The sequence below is a fragment of the Oncorhynchus keta genome, chromosome 8 (assembly GCF_023373465.1).
Source record: "Oncorhynchus keta strain PuntledgeMale-10-30-2019 chromosome 8, Oket_V2, whole genome shotgun sequence".
Lineage (NCBI taxonomy): Eukaryota > Metazoa > Chordata > Actinopteri > Salmoniformes > Salmonidae > Oncorhynchus > Oncorhynchus keta.
Window position 1 is genome coordinate 49,493,781 of NC_068428.1, and position 18,755 is coordinate 49,512,535.

Below are 18,755 nucleotides of genomic sequence, written 5' to 3' on the forward strand. Positions count from 1 at the left end.
TTGTACTACACTGTAAGTATTCTGTATATTGTTGTAAGTATTCCATGTATTGTACTACACTGTAAGTATTCCATGTATTGTACTACACTGTAAGTATTCCATGTGTTGTACAGTATTCCATGTGTTGTACTACACTGTATATTCTGTGTGTTGTACTACACTGTAAGTATTCCATGTATTGTACTACACTGTAAGTATTCCATGTATTGTACTACACTGTAAGTATTCCATGTGTTGTACAGTATTCCATGTGTTGTACTACACTGTAAGTATTCCATGTGTTGTACAGTATTCCATGTGTTGTACTACACTGTAAGTATTCCATGTATTGTACTACACTGTAAGTATTCCATGTGTTGTACTACACTGTAAGTATTCCATGTATTGTACTACACTGTAAGTATTCCATGTGTTGTACAGTATTCCATGTATTGTACAGTATTCCATGTGTTGTACAGTATTCCATGTGTTGTACTACACTGTAAGTATTCCATGTGTTGTACAGTATTCCATGTGTTGTACTACACTGTAAGTATTCCATGTGTTGTACAGTATTCCATGTATTGTACAGTATTCCATGTGTTGTACTACACTGTAAGTATTCCATGTATTGTACTACACTGTGTTTCCATGTGTTGTACAGTATTCCATGTATTGTACAGTATTCCATGTGTTGTACTACACTGTAAGTATTCTGTGTTGTACTACACTGTAAGTATTCCATGTATTGTACTACACTGTAAGTATTCCATGTGTTGTACAGTATTCCATGTATTGTACTACACTGTAAGTATTCCATGTGTTGTACTACACTGTAAGTATTCCATGTATTGTACTACACTGTATTTCTGTGTATGTACAGTATTCCATGTGTTGTACTACACTGTAAGTATTCTGTGTATTGTACAGTATTCCATGTATTGTACTACACTGTAAGTATTCCATGTGTTGTACACACTGTAAGTTCCATGTATTGTACTACACTGTAAGTATTCTGTGTATTGTACAGTATTCCATGTGTTGTACTACACTGTAAGTATTCTGTGTATTGTATATTCCATGTACTACACTGTAAGTATTCTGTGTATTGTACAGTATTCCATGTGTTGTACTACACTGTAAGTATTCCATGTATTGTACAGTATTCCATGTGTTGTACAGTATTCCATGTATTGTACAGTATTCCATGTGTTGTACTACACTGTAAGTATTATGTGTATTGTACTACACTGTAAGTATTCCATGTATTGTACTACACTGTAAGTATTCCATGTGTTGTACAGTATTCCATGTATTGTACTACACTGTAAGTATTCTGTGTGTTGTACTACACTGTAAGTATTCCATGTATTGTACTACACTGTAAGTATTCTGTGTATTGTACAGTATTCCATGTGTTGTACTACACTGTAAGTATTCTGTGTATTGTACAGTATTCCATGTATTGTACTACACTGTAAGTATTCTGTGTGTTGTACTACACTGTAAGTATTCTGTGTATTGTACTACACTGTAAGTATTCCATGTATTGTACTACACTGTAAGTATTCTGTGTATTGTACAGTATTCCATGTGTTGTACTACACTGTAAGTATTCTGTGTATTGTACAGTATTCCATGTATTGTACTACACTGTAAGTATTCTATGTATTGTACAGTATTCCATGTGTTGTACTACACTGTAAGTATTCCATGTATTGTACTACACTGTAAGTATTCTGTGTATTGTACAGTATTCCATGTGTTGTACAGTATTCCATGTGTTGTACTACACTGTAAGTATTCCATGTATTGTACTACACTGTAAGTATTCCGTGTGTTGTACTACACTGTAAGTATTCTATGTGTTGTACAGTATTCCATGTATTGTACTACACTGTAAGTATTCCATGTGTTGTACTACACTGTAAGTATTCCATGTGTTGTACTACACTGTAAGTATTATATGTGTTGTACAGTATTCCATGTATTGTACTACACTGTAAGTATTCCATGTGTTGTACTACACTGTAAGTATTCCATGTGTTGTACTACACTGTAAGTATTATATGTGTTGTACAGTATTCCATGTATTGTACTACACTGTAAGTATTCCATGTGTTGTACTACACTGTAAGTATTCCATGTGTTGTACTACACTGTAAGTATTCTGTGTGTTGTACTACACTGTAAGTATTCCATGTGTTGTACTACACTGTAAGTATTCCATGTGTTGTACTACACTGTAAGTATTCTGTGTGTTGTACTACACTGTAAGTATTCTGTGTGTTGTACTACACTGTAAGTATTCTGTGTGTTGTACTACACTGTAAGTATTCCATGTGTTGTACTACACTGTAATGTATTCCATGTGTTGTAGTACACTGTAAGTATTCCATGTGTTGTACAGTATTCCATGTATTGTAGTACACTGTAAGTATTCCATGTGTTGTACAGTATTCCATGTATTGTACTACACTGTAAGTATTCTGTGTGTTGTACAGTATTCCATGTATTGTACTACACTGTAAGTATTCTGTGTGTTGTACAGTATTCCATGTGTTGTACTACACTGTAAGTATTCCATGTGTTGTACAGTATTCCATGTATTGTACTACACTGTAAGTATTCCATGTGTTGTACAGTATTCCGTGTGGTGTACTACACTGTAAGTATTCCGTGTGTTGTACAGTATTCCATGTGTTGTACAGTATTCCATGTGTTGTACAGTATTCCATGTGTTGTACAGTATTCCATGTGTTGTACTACACTGTAAGTATTCCATGTATTGTACTACACTGTAAGTATTCCATGTGTTGTACTACACTGTAAGTATTCCATGTATTGTACTACACTGTAAGTATTCCATGTGTTGTACAGTATTCCATGTGTTGTACTACACTGTAAGTATTCCATGTATTGTACTACACTGTAAGTATTCCGTGTGTTGTACAGTATTCCATGTGTTGTACAGTATTCCATGTGTTGTACAGTATTCCATGTGTTGTACTACACTGTAAGTATTCCATGTGTTGTACTACACTGTAAGTATTCCATGTGTTGTACTACACTGTAAGTATTCTGTATATTGTACTACACTGTAAGTATTCCATGTATTGTACTACACTGTAAGTATTCCATGTATTGTACTACACTGTAAGTATTCCATGTGTTGTACAGTATTCCATGTGTTGTACTACACTGTAAGTATTCTGTGTGTTGTACTACACTGTAAGTATTCCATGTATTGTACTACACTGTAAGTATTCCATGTATTGTACTACACTGTAAGTATTCCATGTGTTGTACAGTATTCCATGTGTTGTACTACACTGTAAGTATTCCATGTGTTGTACAGTATTCCATGTGTTGTACTACACTGTAAGTATTCCATGTATTGTACTACACTGTAAGTATTCCATGTGTTGTACTACACTGTAAGTATTCCATGTATTGTACTACACTGTAAGTATTCTGTGTATTGTACAGTGTGTTGTACAGTATTCCATGTGTTGTACTACACTGTAAGTATTCCATGTGTACTACACTGTAAGTATTCCGTGTGTTGTACTACACTGTAAGTATTCTATGTGTTGTACAGTATTCCATGTATTGTACTACACTGTAAGTATTCCATGTGTTGTACTACACTGTAAGTATTCCATGTGTTGTACTACACTGTAAGTATTATATGTGTTGTACAGTATTCCATGTATTGTACTACACTGTAAGTATTCCATGTGTTGTACTACACTGTAAGTATTCCATGTGTTGTACTACACTGTAAGTATTATATGTGTTGTACAGTATTCCATGTATTGTACTACACTGTAAGTATTCCATGTGTTGTACTACACTGTAAGTATTCCATGTGTTGTACTACACTGTAAGTATTCTGTGTGTTGTACTACACTGTAAGTATTCCATGTGTTGTACTACACTGTAAGTATTCCATGTGTTGTACTACACTGTAAGTATTCTGTGTGTTGTACTACACTGTAAGTATTCTGTGTGTTGTACTACACTGTAAGTATTCTGTGTGTTGTACTACACTGTAAGTATTCCATGTGTTGTACTACACTGTAATGTATTCCATGTGTTGTAGTACACTGTAAGTATTCCATGTGTTGTACAGTATTCCATGTATTGTAGTACACTGTAAGTATTCCATGTGTTGTACAGTATTCCATGTATTGTACTACACTGTAAGTATTCTGTGTGTTGTACAGTATTCCATGTATTGTACTACACTGTAAGTATTCTGTGTGTTGTACAGTATTCCATGTGTTGTACTACACTGTAAGTATTCCATGTGTTGTACAGTATTCCATGTATTGTACTACACTGTAAGTATTCCATGTGTTGTACAGTATTCCGTGTGGTGTACTACACTGTAAGTATTCCGTGTGTTGTACAGTATTCCATGTGTTGTACAGTATTCCATGTGTTGTACAGTATTCCATGTGTTGTACAGTATTCCATGTGTTGTACTACACTGTAAGTATTCCATGTATTGTACTACACTGTAAGTATTCCATGTGTTGTACTACACTGTAAGTATTCCATGCATTGTACTACACTGTAAGTATTCCATGTGTTGTACAGTATTCCATGTGTTGTACTACACTGTAAGTATTCCATGTATTGTACTACACTGTAAGTATTCCGTGTGTTGTACAGTATTCCATGTGTTGTACAGTATTCCATGTGTTGTACAGTATTCCATGTGTTGTACTACACTGTAAGTATTCCATGTGTTGTACTACACTGTAAGTATTCCATGTGTTGTACTACACTGTAAGTATTCTGTATATTGTACTACACTGTAAGTATTCCATGTATTGTACTACACTGTAAGTATTCCATGTATTGTACTACACTGTAAGTATTCCATGTGTTGTACAGTATTCCATGTGTTGTACTACACTGTAAGTATTCTGTGTGTTGTACTACACTGTAAGTATTCCATGTATTGTACTACACTGTAAGTATTCCATGTATTGTACTACACTGTAAGTATTCCATGTGTTGTACAGTATTCCATGTGTTGTACTACACTGTAAGTATTCCATGTGTTGTACAGTATTCCATGTGTTGTACTACACTGTAAGTATTCCATGTATTGTACTACACTGTAAGTATTCCATGTGTTGTACTACACTGTAAGTATTCCATGTATTGTACTACACTGTAAGTATTCCATGTGTTGTACAGTATTCCATGTATTGTACAGTATTCCATGTGTTGTACAGTATTCCATGTGTTGTACTACACTGTAAGTATTCCATGTGTTGTACAGTATTCCATGTGTTGTACTACACTGTAAGTATTCCATGTGTTGTACAGTATTCCATATATTGTACAGTATTCCATGTGTTGTACTACACTGTAAGTAGTCCATGTATTGTACTACACTGTAAGTATTCCAAGTGTTGTACAGTATTCCATGTATTGTACAGTATTCCATGTGTTGTACTACACTGTAAGTATTCTGTGTATTGTACTACACTGTAAGTATTCCATGTATTGTACTACACTGTAAGTATTCCATGTGTTGTACAGTATTCCATGTATTGTACTACACTGTAAGTATTCTGTGTGTTGTACTACACTGTAAGTATTCCATGTATTGTACTACACTGTAAGTATTCTGTGTATTGTACAGTATTCCATGTGTTGTACTACACTGTAAGTATTCTGTGTATTGTACAGTATTCCATGTATTGTACTACACTGTAAGTATTCTGTGTGTTGTACTACACTGTAAGTATTCTGTGTATTGTACTACACTGTAAGTATTCCATGTATTGTACTACACTGTAAGTATTCTGTGTATTGTACAGTATTCCATGTGTTGTACTACACTGTAAGTATTCTGTGTATTGTACAGTATTCCATGTATTGTACTACACTGTAAGTATTCTGTGTATTGTACAGTATTCCATGTGTTGTACTACACTGTAAGTATTCCATGTATTGTACTACACTGTAAGTATTCTGTGTATTGTACAGTATTCCATGTGTTGTACAGTATTCCATGTGTTGTACTACACTGTAAGTATTCCATGTGTTGTACTACACTGTAAGTATTCCATGTGTTGTACTACACTGTAAGTATTCCATGTGTTGTACAGTATTCCATGTGTTGTACTACACTGTAAGTATTCTGTGTGTTGTACTACACTGTAAGTATTCCATGTATTGTACTACACTGTAAGTATTCCATGTATTGTACTACACTGTAAGTATTCCATGTGTTGTACAGTATTCCATGTGTTGTACTACACTGTAAGTATTCCATGTGTTGTACAGTATTCCATGTGTTGTACTACACTGTAAGTATTCCATGTATTGTACTACACTGTAAGTATTCCATGTGTTGTACTACACTGTAAGTATTCCATGTATTGTACTACACTGTAAGTATTCCATGTGTTGTACAGTATTCCATGTATTGTACAGTATTCCATGTGTTGTACAGTATTCCATGTGTTCTACTACACTGTAAGTATTCCATGTGTTGTACAGTATTCCATGTGTTGTACTACACTGTAAGTATTCCATGTGTTGTACTACACTGTAAGTATTCCATGTGTTGTACAGTATTCCATGTATTGTACAGTATTCCATGTGTTGTACTACACTGTAAGTATTCCATGTATTGTACTACACTGTAAGTATTCCATGTGTTGTACAGTATTCCATGTATTGTACAGTATTCCATGTGTTGTACTACACTGTAAGTATTATGTGTATTGTACTACACTGTAAGTATTCCATGTATTGTACTACACTGTAAGTATTCCATGTGTTGTACAGTATTCCATGTATTGTACTACACTGTAAGTATTCTGTGTGTTGTACTACACTGTAAGTATTCTGTGTATTGTACAGTATTCCATGTGTTGTACTACACTGTAAGTATTCTGTGTATTGTACAGTATTCCATGTATTGTACTACACTGTAAGTATTCTGTGTGTTGTACTACACTGTAAGTATTCTGTGTATTGTACTACACTGTAAGTATTCCATGTATTGTACTACACTGTAAGTATTCTGTGTATTGTACAGTATTCCATGTGTTGTACTACACTGTAAGTATTCTGTGTATTGTACAGTATTCCATGTATTGTACTACACTGTAAGTATTCTATGTATTGTACAGTATTCCATGTGTTGTACTACACTGTAAGTATTCCATGTATTGTACTACACTGTAAGTATTCTGTGTATTGTACAGTATTCCATGCGTTGTACAGTATTCCATGTGTTGTACTACACTGTAAGTATTCCATGTATTGTACTACACTGTAAGTATTCCGTGTGTTGTACTACACTGTAAGTATTCTATGTGTTGTACAGTATTCCATGTATTGTACTACACTGTAAGTATTCCATGTGTTGTACTACACTGTAAGTATTCCATGTGTTGTACTACACTGTAAGTATTATATGTGTTGTACAGTATTCCATGTATTGTACTACACTGTAAGTATTCCATGTGTTGTACTACACTGTAAGTATTCCATGTGTTGTACTACACTGTAAGTATTATATGTGTTGTACAGTATTCCATGTATTGTACTACACTGTAAGTATTCCATGTGTTGTACTACACTGTAAGTATTCCATGTGTTGTACTACACTGTAAGTATTCTGTGTGTTGTACTACACTGTAAGTATTCCATGTGTTGTACTACACTGTAAGTATTCCATGTGTTGTACTACACTGTAAGTATTCTGTGTGTTGTACTACACTGTAAGTATTCTGTGTGTTGTACTACACTGTAAGTATTCTGTGTGTTGTACTACACTGTAAGTATTCCATGTGTTGTACTACACTGTAATGTATTCCATGTGTTGTAGTACACTGTAAGTATTCCATGTGTTGTACAGTATTCCATGTATTGTAGTACACTGTAAGTATTCCATGTGTTGTACAGTATTCCATGTATTGTACTACACTGTAAGTATTCTGTGTGTTGTACAGTATTCCATGTATTGTACTACACTGTAAGTATTCTGTGTGTTGTACAGTATTCCATGTGTTGTACTACACTGTAAGTATTCCATGTGTTGTACAGTATTCCATGTATTGTACTACACTGTAAGTATTCCATGTGTTGTACAGTATTCCGTGTGGTGTACTACACTGTAAGTATTCCGTGTGTTGTACAGTATTCCATGTGTTGTACAGTATTCCATGTGTTGTACAGTATTCCATGTGTTGTACAGTATTCCATGTGTTGTACTACACTGTAAGTATTCCATGTATTGTACTACACTGTAAGTATTCCATGTGTTGTACTACACTGTAAGTATTCCATGTATTGTACTACACTGTAAGTATTCCATGTGTTGTACAGTATTCCATGTGTTGTACTACACTGTAAGTATTCCATGTATTGTACTACACTGTAAGTATTCCGTGTGTTGTACAGTATTCCATGTGTTGTACAGTATTCCATGTGTTGTACAGTATTCCATGTGTTGTACTACACTGTAAGTATTCCATGTGTTGTACTACACTGTAAGTATTCCATGTGTTGTACTACACTGTAAGTATTCTGTATATTGTACTACACTGTAAGTATTCCATGTATTGTACTACACTGTAAGTATTCCATGTATTGTACTACACTGTAAGTATTCCATGTGTTGTACAGTATTCCATGTGTTGTACTACACTGTAAGTATTCTGTGTGTTGTACTACACTGTAAGTATTCCATGTATTGTACTACACTGTAAGTATTCCATGTATTGTACTACACTGTAAGTATTCCATGTGTTGTACAGTATTCCATGTGTTGTACTACACTGTAAGTATTCCATGTGTTGTACAGTATTCCATGTGTTGTACTACACTGTAAGTATTCCATGTATTGTACTACACTGTAAGTATTCCATGTGTTGTACTACGCTGTAAGTATTCCATGTATTGTACTACACTGTAAGTATTCCATGTGTTGTACAGTATTCCATGTATTGTACAGTATTCCATGTGTTGTACAGTATTCCATGTGTTGTACTACACTGTAAGTATTCCATGTGTTGTACAGTATTCCATGTGTTGTAGTACACTGTAAGTATTCCATGTGTTGTACAGTATTCCATGTATTGTAGTACACTGTAAGTATTCCATGTGTTGTACAGTATTCCATGTATTGTACTACACTGTAAGTATTCTGTGTGTTGTACAGTATTCCATGTATTGTACTACACTGTAAGTATTCTGTGTGTTGTACAGTATTCCATGTGTTGTACTACACTGTAAGTATTCCATGTGTTGTACAGTATTCCATGTATTGTACTACACTGTAAGTATTCCATGTGTTGTACAGTATTCCGTGTGGTGTACTACACTGTAAGTATTCCGTGTGTTGTACAGTATTCCATGTGTTGTACAGTATTCCATGTGTTGTACAGTATTCCATGTGTTGTACAGTATTCCATGTGTTGTACTACACTGTAAGTATTCCATGTATTGTACTACACTGTAAGTATTCCATGTGTTGTACTACACTGTAAGTATTCCATGTATTGTACTACACTGTAAGTATTCCATGTGTTGTACAGTATTCCATGTGTTGTACTACACTGTAAGTATTCCATGTATTGTACTACACTGTAAGTATTCCGTGTGTTGTACAGTATTCCATGTGTTGTACAGTATTCCATGTGTTGTACAGTATTCCATGTGTTGTACTACACTGTAAGTATTCCATGTGTTGTACTACACTGTAAGTATTCCATGTGTTGTACTACACTGTAAGTATTCTGTATATTGTACTACACTGTAAGTATTCCATGTATTGTACTACACTGTAAGTATTCCATGTATTGTACTACACTGTAAGTATTCCATGTGTTGTACAGTATTCCATGTGTTGTACTACACTGTAAGTATTCTGTGTGTTGTACTACACTGTAAGTATTCCATGTATTGTACTACACTGTAAGTATTCCATGTATTGTACTACACTGTAAGTATTCCATGTGTTGTACAGTATTCCATGTGTTGTACTACACTGTAAGTATTCCATGTGTTGTACAGTATTCCATGTGTTGTACTACACTGTAAGTATTCCATGTATTGTACTACACTGTAAGTATTCCATGTGTTGTACTACGCTGTAAGTATTCCATGTATTGTACTACACTGTAAGTATTCCATGTGTTGTACAGTATTCCATGTATTGTACAGTATTCCATGTGTTGTACAGTATTCCATGTGTTGTACTACACTGTAAGTATTCCATGTGTTGTACAGTATTCCATGTGTTGTACTACACTGTAAGTATTCCATGTGTTGTACAGTATTCCATGTGTTGTACTACACTGTAAGTATTCTGTGTGTTGTACTACACTGTAAGTATTCCATGTATTGTACTACACTGTAAGTATTCTGTGTATTGTACAGTATTCCATGTGTTGTACTACACTGTAAGTATTCTGTGTATTGTACAGTATTCCATGTATTGTACTACACTGTAAGTATTCTGTGTGTTGTACTACACTGTAAGTATTCTGTGTATTGTACTACACTGTAAGTATTCCATGTATTGTACTACACTGTAAGTATTCTGTGTATTGTACAGTATTCCATGTGTTGTACTACACTGTAAGTATTCTGTGTATTGTACAGTATTCCATGTATTGTACTACACTGTAAGTATTCTATGTATTGTACAGTATTCCATGTGTTGTACTACACTGTAAGTATTCCATGTATTGTACTACACTGTAAGTATTCTGTGTATTGTACAGTATTCCATGCGTTGTACAGTATTCCATGTGTTGTACTACACTGTAAGTATTCCATGTATTGTACTACACTGTAAGTATTCCGTGTGTTGTACTACACTGTAAGTATTCTATGTGTTGTACAGTATTCCATGTATTGTACTACACTGTAAGTATTCCATGTGTTGTACTACACTGTAAGTATTCCATGTGTTGTACTACACTGTAAGTATTATATGTGTTGTACAGTATTCCATGTATTGTACTACACTGTAAGTATTCCATGTGTTGTACTACACTGTAAGTATTCCATGTGTTGTACTACACTGTAAGTATTATATGTGTTGTACAGTATTCCATGTATTGTACTACACTGTAAGTATTCCATGTGTTGTACTACACTGTAAGTATTCCATGTGTTGTACTACACTGTAAGTATTCTGTGTGTTGTACTACACTGTAAGTATTCCATGTGTTGTACTACACTGTAAGTATTCCATGTGTTGTACTACACTGTAAGTATTCTGTGTGTTGTACTACACTGTAAGTATTCTGTGTGTTGTACTACACTGTAAGTATTCTGTGTTTGTACTACACTGTAAGTATTCCATGTGTTGTACTACACTGTAATGTATTCCATGTGTTGTAGTACACTGTAAGTATTCCATGTGTTGTACAGTATTCCATGTATTGTAGTACACTGTAAGTATTCCATGTGTTGTACAGTATTCCATGTATTGTACTACACTGTAAGTATTCTGTGTGTTGTACAGTATTCCATGTATTGTACTACACTGTAAGTATTCTGTGTGTTGTACAGTATTCCATGTGTTGTACTACACTGTAAGTATTCCATGTGTTGTACAGTATTCCATGTATTGTACTACACTGTAAGTATTCCATGTGTTGTACAGTATTCCGTGTGGTGTACTACACTGTAAGTATTCCGTGTGTTGTACAGTATTCCATGTGTTGTACAGTATTCCATGTGTTGTACAGTATTCCATGTGTTGTACAGTATTCCATGTGTTGTACTACACTGTAAGTATTCCATGTATTGTACTACACTGTAAGTATTCCATGTGTTGTACTACACTGTAAGTATTCCATGTATTGTACTACACTGTAAGTATTCCATGTGTTGTACAGTATTCCATGTGTTGTACTACACTGTAAGTATTCCATGTATTGTACTACACTGTAAGTATTCCGTGTGTTGTACAGTATTCCATGTGTTGTACAGTATTCCATGTGTTGTACTACACTGTAAGTATTCCATGTGTTGTACTACACTGTAAGTATTCCATGTGTTGTACTACACTGTAAGTATTCTGTATATTGTACTACACTGTAAGTATTCCATGTATTGTACTACACTGTAAGTATTCCATGTATTGTACTACACTGTAAGTATTCCATGTGTTGTACAGTATTCCATGTGTTGTACTACACTGTAAGTATTCTGTGTGTTGTACTACACTGTAAGTATTCCATGTATTGTACTACACTGTAAGTATTCCATGTATTGTACTACACTGTAAGTATTCCATGTGTTGTACAGTATTCCATGTGTTGTACTACACTGTAAGTATTCCATGTGTTGTACAGTATTCCATGTGTTGTACTACACTGTAAGTATTCCATGTATTGTACTACACTGTAAGTATTCCATGTGTTGTACTACACTGTAAGTATTCCATGTATTGTACTACACTGTAAGTATTCCATGTGTTGTACAGTATTCCATGTATTGTACAGTATTCCATGTGTTGTACAGTATTCCATGTGTTGTACTACACTGTAAGTATTCCATGTGTTGTACAGTATTCCATGTGTTGTACTACACTGTAAGTATTCCATGTGTTGTACAGTATTCCATGTATTGTACAGTATTCCATGTGTTGTACTACACTGTAAGTATTCCATGTATTGTACTACACTGTAAGTATTCCATGTGTTGTACAGTATTCCATGTATTGTACAGTATTCCATGTGTTGTACTACACTGTAAGTATTCTGTGTATTGTACTACACTGTAAGTATTCCATGTATTGTACTACACTGTAAGTATTCCATGTGTTGTACAGTATTCCATGTATTGTACTACACTGTAAGTATTCTGTGTGTTGTACTACACTGTAAGTATTCCATGTATTGTACTACACTGTAAGTATTCTGTGTATTGTACAGTATTCCATGTGTTGTACTACACTGTAAGTATTCTGTGTATTGTACAGTATTCCATGTATTGTACTACACTGTAAGTATTCTGTGTGTTGTACTACACTGTAAGTATTCTGTGTATTGTACTACACTGTAAGTATTCCATGTATTGTACTACACTGTAAGTATTCTGTGTATTGTACAGTATTCCATGTGTTGTACTACACTGTAAGTATTCTGTGTATTGTACAGTATTCCATGTATTGTACTACACTGTAAGTATTCTGTGTATTGTACAGTATTCCATGTGTTGTACTACACTGTAAGTATTCCATGTATTGTACTACACTGTAAGTATTCTGTGTATTGTACAGTATTCCATGTGTTGTACAGTATTCCATGTGTTGTACTACACTGTAAGTATTCCATGTGTTGTACTACACTGTAAGTATTCCATGTGTTGTACTACACTGTAAGTATTCCATGTGTTGTACAGTATTCCATGTGTTGTACTACACTGTAAGTATTCTGTGTGTTGTACTACACTGTAAGTATTCCATGTATTGTACTACACTGTAAGTATTCCGTGTGTTGTACTACACTGTAAGTATTCTATGTGTTGTACAGTATTCCATGTATTGTACTACACTGTAAGTATTCCATGTGTTGTACTACACTGTAAGTATTCCATGTGTTGTACTACACTGTAAGTATTCTATGTGTTGTACAGTATTCCATGTATTGTACTACACTGTAAGTATTCCATGTGTTGTACTACACTGTAAGTATTCCATGTGTTGTACTACACTGTAAGTATTCTGTGTGTTGTACTACACTGTAAGTATTCCATGTGTTGTACTACACTGTAAGTATTCCATGTGTTGTACTACACTGTAAGTATTCCATGTGTTGTACTACACTGTAAGTATTCCGTGTGTTGTACTACACTGTAAGTATTCCATGTGTTGTACTACACTGTAAGTATTCCATGTGTTGTACTACACTGTAAGTATTCTGTGTGTTGTACTACACTGTAAGTATTCTGTGTGTTGTACTACACTGTAAGTATTCTGTGTGTTGTACTACACTGTAAGTATTCCATGTGTTGTACTACACTGTAATGTATTCCATGTGTTGTAGTACACTGTAAGTATTCCATGTGTTGTACAGTATTCCATGTATTGTACTACACTGTAAGTATTCCATGTGTTGTACAGTATTCCATGTATTGTACTACACTGTAAGTATTCTGTGTGTTGTACAGTATTCCATGTGTTGTACTACACTGTAAGTATTCCATGTGTTGTACAGTATTCCATGTATTGTACTACACTGTAAGTATTCCATGTGTTGTACAGTATTCCGTGTGGTGTACTACACTGTAAGTATTCCGTGTGTTGTACAGTATTCCATGTGTTGTACAGTATTCCATGTGTTGTACAGTATTCCATGTGTTGTACAGTATTCCATGTGTTGTACTACACTGTAAGTATTCCATGTATTGTACTACACTGTATGTATTCCATGTGTTGTACTACACTGTAAGTATTCCATGTATTGTACTACACTGTAAGTATTCCATGTGTTGTACAGTATTCCATGTGTTGTACTACACTGTAAGTATTCCATGTATTGTACTACACTGTAAGTATTCCGTGTGTTGTACAGTATTCCATGTGTTGTACAGTATTCCATGTGTTGTACAGTATTCCATGTGTTGTACAGTATTCCATGTGGTGTACAGTATTCCATGTGTTGTACAGTATTCTGTGTGTTGTACAGTATTCCATGTGTTGTACTACACTGTAAGTATTCCATGTGTTGTACAGTATTCCATGTGTTGTACAGTATTCCATGTGTTGTACAGTATTCCATGTGTTGTACTACACTGTAAATATTCTGTGTATTGTACTACACTGTAAGTATTCCATGTGTTGTACAGTATTCCGTGTGGTGTACAGTATTCCATGTGTTGTACAGTATTCCATGTGTTGTACAGTATTCCATGTGTTGTACTACACTGTAAATATTCTGTGTATTGTACTACACTGTAAGTATTCCATGTGTTGTACAGTATTCCGTGTGGTGTACAGTATTCCATGTGTTGTACAGTATTCCATGTGGTGTACAGTATTCCATGTGTTGTACAGTATTCCATGTGTTGTACAGTATTCCATGTGTTGTACTACACTGTAAGTATTCCGTGTGGTGTACAGTATTCTGTGTGGTGTACAGTATTCCATGTGTTGTACAGTATTCTGTGTGGTGTACAGTATTCCATGTGTTGTACAGTATTCCATGTGTTGTACAGTATTCTGTGTGGTGTACAGTATTCCATGTGTTGTACAGTATTCCATGTGTTGTACAGTATTCTGTGTGGTGTACAGTATTCTGTGTGGTGTACAGTATTCTGTGTGGTGTACAGTATTCCGTGTGGTGTACAGTATTCCATGTGGTGTACTACACTGTAAGTATTCTGTGTGGTGTACTACAGTGTAAGTATTCCATGTGTTGTACTACACTGTAAGTATTCTGTGTGGTGTACTACAGTGTAAGTATTCCATGTGTTGTACAGTATTCCGTGTGGTGTACTACACTGTAAGTATTCCATGTGTTGTACAGTATTCCGTGTGTTGTACAGTATTCCATGTGTTGTACAGTATTCCATGTGTTGTACAGTATTCCATGTATTGTACAGTATTCCATGTATTGTACAGTATTCCATGTGTTGTACAGTATTCCGTGTGGTGTACTACACTGTTTGTATGGCTACTATTGTATTGTGGTATGTCAACTATCTTGTATTTTAAAGAACAAATCAACTTTCAGTTTATTACCTTGCCAACTTAAATTGTTGGGCTCCCGAGTGGGGCAGCGGTCTAAGCCGTTGCATCTCAGTGCTAGAGGCGTCATTACAGACCCTGGTTCGATTCCAGGCTTTATCACAACCGGCCGTGATCGGGGGTCCGATAGGCTGGCACACGATTGACCCAGTGTCGTCCGGGTTCGTGTTCGGCGCGTTATAACATGCTTTACGTTGCCAACAAATGAGAGCCGAAATGAGACATTTGAGTTTGAGTTCCTGGTCCTGTAGAGCAGTGTCTCCTGGTTAAATGGAATATTGACTGAAATCTGGACACAGGCCTAGAAACATCTCACGTGAAAACAACTATTTTTCTTGCAGTACAACGATACACCAAATGTTAATTTTGTCTCTGGAAAAAGGAGCGATGTGGTAAGATTGATATTTTTCAGTATCTCGAGCCAATCTGGTTCTCTCTGTACACTGATCTTTTTAACAGCCGTCACTATTTCAACCATGTAAAATATGACTCATTTAAGTCTTATCAGAAAACAATGGAATTTCTGATTCACTGCTTTCAATCTGAAAATGTTTGAATATTTATTGTAGTTTATAATGTTTTCTCCTGGTCGAGAGGCGCAACATGGAAAGAGCTTTTCAGATGGTTGATCACTGACGACTTGCAGAGCCCCACCTGTTTATATATATATATATATATATATATACAGTAGCAGTAAAATTTGGACACATTATTAACAGGTGTGGAATTTATTTCCTTTTTAATGCATTTGAGCCAATCAGTTGTGTTGTGACATGGTAGGGGTGGTATACAGAAGATAGCCCTATTTGGTAAAAGACCAAGTCCGTATTATGGCAAGAACAGTCCATCATTACTTTAAGACATGAAGGTCAGTCCATCATTACTTTAAGACATGAAGGTCAGTCCATCATTACTTTAAGACATGAAGGTCAGTCCATCATTACTGTAAGACATGAAGGTCAGTCCATCATTACTTTAAGACATGAAGGTCAGTCCATCATTACTTTAAGACATGAAGGTCAGTCCATCATTACTTTAAGACATGAAGGTCAGTCAATACGAATAATTTAAAGTACTTTTAAAGTTTCTTCAGGTGCAGTCACAAAATAAATGCTTCTCAGAGTTCAAGTCACAGACATCTCAACATCAACTGTTCAGAGGAGACTGTGTGAATCAGGCCTTCATGGTCAAATTGCTGCAAAGAAACCACTACTAAAGGACACCAATAAGAAGAAGATACTTGTTTGGGTCAAGAAACACGAGCAACGGACATTAGACCAAATGTGATATTTTTGTTTCCAACCGCCGTGTCTTTGTGAGACGCAGATGAAGGTGAATGGATGATCTCCGCATGTGTGGTTCCCACTGTGAAGCATGGAGGAGGAAGTGTGATGGTATGTTTTATTTTCTTCTGGTGACACTGTCAGTGATTTATTTAGAATTCAAGGCACTGCATTCTGCAGCGATACGCCATTCCGTCTGCTTTGGGCTTAGTGGGACTATCATTCGTTTTTCAACTGGCCAACACAATGACCCAACACAAAGCATTCCACATGAAGCTGGTTGAGAGAATGCCAAGAGTGTGCAAAGCTGTCATCAAGGCAAAGGATGACTACTTTGAAGAATCTCAAATATAAAATATATTTTGATTTGTTTCACACTTTTTTGGTTACTACATGATCCCATATGTGCTATTTCATAGTTTTGATGTTTTCAATATAATTATAAAAATAGTTAAAAAAATAACCAAAACCCCTTGAATGTGTCCAAACATGTTATTTTGTTATTAATACGTGTCACATGTCAGTTTGCTAACAACGTAAACAAATAAATATTTGAGTTACAGTAATAAAACCGCATACAAACAACATTTTCCCAGAAAGACAGAAAGGCTCCACATTCCTGTTCAAGTGAGCCCAACAAGGTCCATAAATGTATTGTATGCTGCTGCATAAATGATGTAATGTGCCAGGGAGATTTGTATACTGTAGCTAAGAAAGTAGTACTCAGTGTATGTTGTGTAGTAAGCTGTTAGTAGCCCATGTGCCTCACCCTAATCATTTGGTCCCTACCCCCCTCATAACTTACTCTACTGTTCTGACCTGGTGGTGCACATGTAACCTATTACCTGTTTTAGAGAGATGTAATCATTAAATATTGTAAAAGCTTTCATTGTCTGCTTATACGCCCCCTTGATTTACTCTACTGTTCTGACTTGGTGGTGCACATGTAACCTATTACCTGTTTTAGAGATCATTGAATATTGTAAAAGCTTTCATTTTCAGCGTATATGCCCTCTTTATTTATCCTACTGTTCTGACTTGGTGTACAGGGAGAATACTGTAATGACCCATGTTCTGAATTCTGTACATTTCAAAGTGCTGAACAAATAGTTATATTGGCTACGTCTGTCCTAGCTCGCTCATTAAGGTCTTCATCAAAATGACGGATTGTCTCTTATCCGCTTGTCGTTCCCTTACGCCATAGTTTGTACATCTCAATTGTCAGTAGAAACCACATTTGTTTAAGCAAGCCAGCATATCAGCCATGTTTTTTTGAAAAGGGAGTAAATGAGGCTGAATTCCACTGTTTCGCTGCCAGACAGCTTTGCTGATAACCAGGTGTAGCAGTGGTAAGGATTCACTCCATGGTGAATGAACTGTCTCTCTGCCAGTCAAGGCTCCGCTGATAGCCAGGTGTAGCAATGGTAAGGATTCACTCCATGGTGAATGAACTGTCTCTCTGCCAGTCAAGGCTCCGCTGATAGCCAGGTGTAGCAATGGTAAGGATTCACTCCATGGTGGTGAAAATAAAACTCTGCTGTTGGGACAGCTTTATGTAGGCCCTAACAGTTTGTGGTCACCGTTTGTCACCGTTAAAGTCCAATTCATGTATAGTTTAGTGTTGTGTAGTGGCTTTGCTGGCATCAAAACACATAATTAAAAAAAAAGGAAATAGTTTTCCCCACCAAGATTTACATTCTAAAATCGGCACTTTGATTGACGCGTTCATTCTATAATTTTAA